The sequence below is a fragment of the Cibotium barometz genome, chromosome 23 (assembly GCF_041138505.1).
Source record: "Cibotium barometz isolate CiBa-2024 chromosome 23, ASM4113850v1, whole genome shotgun sequence".
In the NCBI taxonomy this organism is placed as follows: Eukaryota; Viridiplantae; Streptophyta; class Polypodiopsida; order Cyatheales; family Cibotiaceae; genus Cibotium; species Cibotium barometz.
In genome coordinates, this window is record NC_141068.1 from 34174670 (window position 1) to 34181948 (window position 7279).

Consider the following 7279-nt stretch of genomic DNA (forward strand, 5'->3'; position numbering starts at 1 on the left):
TTTTTCCCTCTTTAGGAGGTTTTTTCCCCCGGCTTGTATATACGCCCATCCTTCTAGGGCTAACTGATCTTTTGTACATTGACACAATCTAATACACTTTGTGTTGTGTGCATTCTTGCTTCTTCTTCTCCAAGCTTTGTGTGCTTTCCTGCAACCCTAATTCCAACAATTGGTATCAGAGCAGGCACGACTCCCAGGGCTACGCCGCCAGCACCCTCCGACTCACGTTCTTCGATTGAGGTGAGTTTTCATGAGCGCTTTGCAGGTCCCTATACTCTGCGTCTGAGGTCGTTTCAGGCTCCGTTTTTGCATTTCAAGTTCTGCACAGGTGTTTTCGTCATTTTCTGCAGAAATTTCGACAGTGCAGTTTTCTGCAAAACAGGCATACGTGTTCTATTGTGGACCGTGCTACATAGCACAAGTTGTCTTCTGTTCAGTCTTTGCTTCATTACAGGTAGCTTTTGTATCAGTTTCAGTCAGTGGCCATGGCTGATAACAGCAATGATGTATTTCACATGTTGTCTGCTGAAGACAAACTGGATGGAGACAGCAACTACCCACTTTGGGCATACATGATGCAGCATGTTTTGGTTGCAAAAGGAGTGTGGAACATTGTGCAGGGTACGGATGTGCGTCCAGGTTCTGTGGATGTAGGATCTGTTGAGGATGTTGCAGGTTCTAGCAGCTCTACTGTTGCTGCTGTTTTACCCACTACTGAACAAGCTCGTTTGGGATAGTAAAGATGCGCAGGCTCATGCCTTGATTACACTTTCTGTCAAACGTAACATCACCCCACATATTCGTTCAGCTAAAACAGCAAAACAGGCTTGGGATATTCTAGCTGGTTTGTATGCAGGTCGTAACGAGGCAAAAATCGCTTACCTGCGTAAAGAGCTAGAATTGAAGATTATGCAAGAAGATGATGACATGAATGTTTTTCTTACTGAGATTAAAGATCTCAAAGAACAGTTGATTTCTGCAGGTGAGATTATTCCTGATCATTCTCTTGTGCAGACTGTTCTTGATGCTTTACCTGAGATATATCAGACTTTTGCTTCCACGTGGAGACTTCTTAATGAGGACAGACCTGATGCTGTCAAGTATGATACTTTAGTCAACAAACTCTTGCAAGAAGCGTAGTCCAGGCAAAACAGGGCCAGGCAGCGTGCAGTTGATCAAGCATTTATTGCTGCCCAGCAGCAGCAGCAGAGAAGGAGTGGTAAGGCAGCCCCTTCCACTGTTTCTTCTCCTATTAGTAGGTCTGCAACTTCTTCTCCTTCCACAGGTAGCAACAATAAGTCTGAGAAGGCTCTTGATAAAGGCAAGAAAAAGACTAGGTGCAACTATTGTAAGGCAAATGATCATGTCATTAAGAATTGCCCTAAGCTAAAGGCTAAAGAGGCAAAGAAGAAAGAGTCAAATGTAGCCACAATAGCGGATGCTTCTACAAATGCAGATTCTGCAAATGTTGTGCAGGATACAGAATGGGCGTTTAGCGTGTATTGCCAGTATGACCCATCTGTACATGATGCATGTTTGGCTGTTTCTGTTGACTCTCATGTTTGGTATTTTGACAGTGGTGCTACAAAGCACATTACCTCGCATCGTGATATGTTCACTTCTCTTGAGGCTGTCCCTAATGGGAATACTGTCACATGTGCCAATAATGCTTCTTACCCAATGAAGGGCATTGGTAAAATTATGCTTACTGCTGCAAATGGCAGCGCTTTCACACTTTCAGATGCTTTGTATGTGCCAGGGATAAAGAAGAATCTATTGTCTGTCTCTGCGCTTGCTAGACTTGGACTTGTAGTCAAATTTGTGGATGACAGATGTACTGTTCATGATTTGACTTTTGGTGATACGATTATTGTATCTGGCACCTTGTTTCGTGGGCCGTATAGGCTCAATTCTTATGACAAGTGTGTAAAAGATTCAGCAAATGCAGTTTCTGATGAAAAGGCAATTTCAGATGCAAAACTATGGCATGCTCGTTTTGGTCATCTGAACTTTGCTAGTTTGCTGTGTTTGCAGAAATTTGATATGGTTGCTTCATTGCCCCCTCTTGAGGCACCATTGAAACATGTTTATGAAGGCTGTATTTTGGGCAAAATGCAGCGTTCTGCGTTTCCAAAGGATGGTTCTGTGTGGGCCACTCGCAAATTGCAACTTGTACATAGTGATGTATGTGGGCCTATGCAAACTCCGTCATTTGGTAAACACTTGTACTTCGTGACTTTCATTGATGATTACTCAAGGCATGCATGGGTATATCCATTGAAGGGAAAGTCCGAAGTGTTTTTGTGCTTCAAACAGTTTTTGCTTATGGTTGAAAATGTATCCAATTGTAATGTGGGCACCCTCCGTTCTGATCGAGGGGGGGAGTACATGTCTAAAGAGTTTGATGCATTTCTAGCTAGTCGTGGGATAAAACACCAATGTACAGTGCCGTATACCCCTCAGCAAAATGGTGTTGCTGAGAGGGAAAACAGGTCACTTATGGAGATGGCACGATGTATGGTCAAGAGCCAAGCTTTGCCACATGCGTTTTGGCTTGAGGCTGTCATGTGTGCTGCATATGTACTCAACAGGTGTCCTACTAAGGCCTTGCAGTCTATTACTCCATACGAAGCTTGGCATGGCAGGAAGCCTTGGTCACTTACGTGTCTTTGGTTGCTTGACCTATGCTTTAGTGCCTCTGCAACAACGCACAAAATTGGATGATAAGGCTGTCAAATGCATTTTTGTTGGTTACAGTGCTGAGAGCAAGGGTTACAGATTGTATCATCCGTAGTCAAAGCGTATCTTGTTTAGTCGAGATGTTGTTTTTGTGGAAGATGCTGTGCAGCCTTTGTTATCATGTACCAAAGAGACAGGTGTGAGCTCACGGGATGTATTTGATACATTGTTGCCTCTGTTTACAGATGGGAATTCAAATGTAAGTCCTAATGAGGTAAATATTCAGCCTATGCAGATTTCAAACGACATCATAGATCAGCCTATTTCTGATGCAGATTTACAGGATGTAATTTCTGAGGATAGGGCTGAAAATGAGCAGGCTAGAGGTATGCCTAAATGGCTGGTGCAAATCTTGCGTGATAGTAAAATTGATGCACCTATATCTAGTCGTACTCGTTCAGGTTTTCAGCATGCCTCTTATGCATCAGATTGTTATGCTTTGGCTGTGTCTAGTATGTGTGAAGAGGAAGAACCTCTTTCATTTGATGAGGCACAAAAATCAGAAAATTGGTTGGCTGCAATGCAAACTGAATATGATGCTATAATCAAGAATGGTACATGGTCTTTGTGTGATTTGCCTATTGGTAAAAAGGCCATTGGATGTAAGTGGGTTTTTAAGTTGAAACGAAAGCCAGATAGCAGTGTTGATCGCTATAAGGCTAGACTTGTTGCAAAGGGTTATGCTCAAGAAAAGGGCATTGATTTTGATGAGACCTTTGCTCCCACTTGTCGTATGACTACCATTCGTAGCATTTGTGCATTGGCAGCTCATAATGGTTGGAATGTACATCAGCTGGACATAAAGATTGCGTTCTTGAATGGAGATTTGCATGAGGTGTTGTATGTATCGCAGCCTCGTGGTTTTATTCAAAGAGGGCAAGAAAACAAAGTGTGCAGGTTGAAAAAGGCTTTATATGGTTTAAAGCAAGCTCCACGAGCTTGGTATGAAAAGATACATGCATATTTGACTGCACATGGATTTCAGAATAGTCCAACAGAAAGCACTTTGTATGTTAAACGTGTGGATGGTGTACATCTAATCATTGCTCTCTATGTCGATGACATGCTGCTCACATGACCAAATGAGAGTCATATTGCTGATTTTAAGGCTGATTTGAATGCCTCTTTTGAGATGTCAGATTTGGGGCATTTGCATCATTATTTGGGGATACAATTTAAGCAGTGTGATGGAGGTATTGCTTTGTGTCAGACAAAGTATATTGAGACATTGTTGCGGAGATTTGGCCTTGAAGACTGCAAGCCTATTGCTACTCCAATGGAGAAAGGTTTGAAGTTGAGTCTTCATGATGCTGGAGATCACTTTGATGTCACACTCTATCAGACAGCTGTTGGTTGCCTCATTTATGTATGTATTACGAGGCCGGACATTCAGTTTGCAGTCTCACAGGTGAGCAGGTTTATGCATAGCCCAGGGTCTCAACATTGGAAGGCAGTTAAACGCATCTTTCGCTACTTGAGTGGCACCATACATCTTGGGTTGTTTTATCCCAAGGGGGGATCGTTGCCGCCAGATTTACATGCTTTTTCGGACTCAGATTGGACTGGTTGCTATGACACAAGAGTGTCCACAAGTGGTTTTTGTTTCATGCTCGGTAGCTCATGCATATCTTGGTTGAGCAAGAAGCAACCTACTGTGGCCACTTCTAGTTGTGAAGCTGAGTACAGGGCAGCTTTCACAGCTACGGTTGAGTGTGTGTGGCTCAGACGGCTTATCGCTGACTTGGGTGTTGGACAGGAGTCTGCCACCTCTATCTTCACTGAGCCTCACACATTCTAATATATATTTCGAGTCATCTTCAAATAGACATCTATAAATAAAGACTCTTGAAAACTTCTATATATACTCTTTTATTAGCAAGTTTTCCTTTGTTTCTTCATTCCTTGTGATTCTATATGCCTCACAAAAATGTTGTCTATTAATGGGCTCAAACTAGCACTATTGCCCTTCACTTTATCTAACTTGGCCTTAGAAATTTCCCCCTCCTCAAGCAGAGCTTGTAGGTGGTGCAATAACCCTACACTGCCCTAGCAAAGCCTATCCACCAAACCTACGCTTGGAGATCTTCTCCTCCTTTAAAAGTGTAGTTTTGAATGAGTTGCCCGCCGTCATCGTGGACCACATTGATTGCTACCATTATCATGGAGCTCACTCACTCCTTGCCATCAACATTCAGCCTGGTAAGATCCTTCACTAATCTGAACCTCGCCTCCTCAAATTGCGAATGCATGGGTGAAGAGTTAGGTGGGCGGACTAATCGATCATTGCCGAAAAAACCCAAACAAGGAAAAATAAAAACCATGAATTTTAGCTTTGCCAAACAAGCATCGTGCATAAGACTTACTTATATAGGCAGGCCAAAAAACTTTCTTCTCATGCTAGACTTAAGGCTTTATATTTTTGTAGATTAAAAAAATAGATATATCGTGACATGTTCAAGAAATTCACTCAATAGTATATGTGACTAGCATGTAAGTTCAAGAGAATGACATATTTATTTCATATTTTTCCCACATTTATACTAGCAAAACAGTGGCATAAAAAAGTTTTGGAAAAAAAAAAAGAGAGACTACATGGGAATTATACATAGTGAAAAAAAAAATCCCAAGGTGATGTGTGATCGTCTAACATGTATGAAAGTTCTTTTGGCCTTGCATGTTCATTTCACAATGGCAGTACATTGTCTAATTGCCTTGGGGTCGGCATTGGCAGAGAAGAAGGAACTTTTAATGCATGTGTGAAGCTGCAAGCTGCACGAGGTGGCTCACTGCAGACACTGATAGAGAGTAGCAAGAGGAGGATTAGGAGGAGGCAAAAAGAGGAGGAAGACTATAGAAACTTTAGGCAACTCCCTATACATGAATTTTAGGGGGAACCAAGAAATTTTAGCATATTTCCTAGATAAGACTAGGAAATTTTATTCCTAAATCTAGGAAATGAGTTTTCCTATTTAAATCACTAGAATAAATGTTTCCTTTGTAGTAAATGAGGTTCTTTTACATAGGAAAATAAACTTTCTATGTAGGCTATGCATTGCTATCTAGGAAATATGCACTTCTATATGAAATTCAACATTTTCTATATAAGAAATGAGGTCCTTTATATAAGAAAAATTAGTTCCTAATATATAGACCATACAATAATATCTTGGAATTTTTACTTCGTATATGGAGAATGAAGGTTCCCTATATAAGAAATAAGTTATTTTTCTAGAAAATACAATGTTTATTAAAACTAGAGAATCCATTTAATTTGTAGGTAATTATGTTTGTGATTTCAGTTAATGGTTTATCTATATAAGAATTCTTGTTTATCCTCATGGCCAATGTTTTTATATTTGAAAATGAGCACATACTTAACATACTTGTATAATTTTGATTTTTCTAAGATATATAATATAAGCTAATTTTGTTTTATAAATTCTAAACACTTATGTTTCTTCTATACGTACAAAAAGTTTCAAGAGAATTTGATATGAAGGGTAAGTGCACCATATAATAATGCCAATGTGAATTGTCAATTATTTCAATATTGAAATATAAAATGTAATGTCAAAAAGATGTTCAAATCAAAGTGCCCATAAAGATTGAATGTGCAATTTGAAGTTCATTATCAAATGAAAATAGCAATTTTCTTGTTTTAAAAGATAAATGTGCAAGTCTAGTCCATTTTCACGCAAAGTATAATGGTGTCACTTCATCTTTGGCCCATTGGCTTTGGATACCACAAACATCAATCTAGATTGTAAATATATCCACTATAAATGCTTGGGCCTACTGTGGTTTTGTTCTAAGCACTTAGGTGAAATCTTGGCTAGTGTGAATCTGTAGCTTCATCATTGGTCTCCTAGCAGCCTAGATTGTTGGAATTAATGTATTAGTTAAGGCAGTGGAAAATGTGTAAGCAATAAGGGTTAATGGCATGTTTTCTGTTATTTAAGGTTTTTCCCTCAAACCACAATAAGTTGTTGAGTTAGTGATAGTGTGTGTGTTTCAACCCTAGTTGGGTTCCACACTAGGGTTTTGGCATGTTGGGTAGCCATTGTGTTCTCATTCTTGCATCTTGTAAATGAGTTATGTCTGCTTTATTCCATGCTTTTCTCTTGCTACATTTGGTATTAGAGTAGGCTCTGCCTTGCTCCCCCAAACATTGATTTCTTCTCTCACATTTTTTCCTGTTAAATACGTATGAAAATTCTCAAATTTTGTGTCGGTGCGAAAGCAGCGCACTACTTTAGAGATTCCTCTATCTGACAGCTAGGATGGCACAATAAATGTTGTCAGAGGGGGTAGGTAATAGCTAGCAGCAGCTGGCAGGCTACTGCTAAAGCGGCATACTGCTATGTATAGCGGCGCACTACTTTACTAAAGCAGCACACTCTAGGCAGTTGTTGACAGTTTTTTTGTGTCGACACAACTTTGGACTCTATCAGGGGGTTTTTTTATTGTTTTTGATCTATTTTGACACAAATGGACACACACAAACACACTCTAATGACCTATCACAAAAGAAATAATAAAC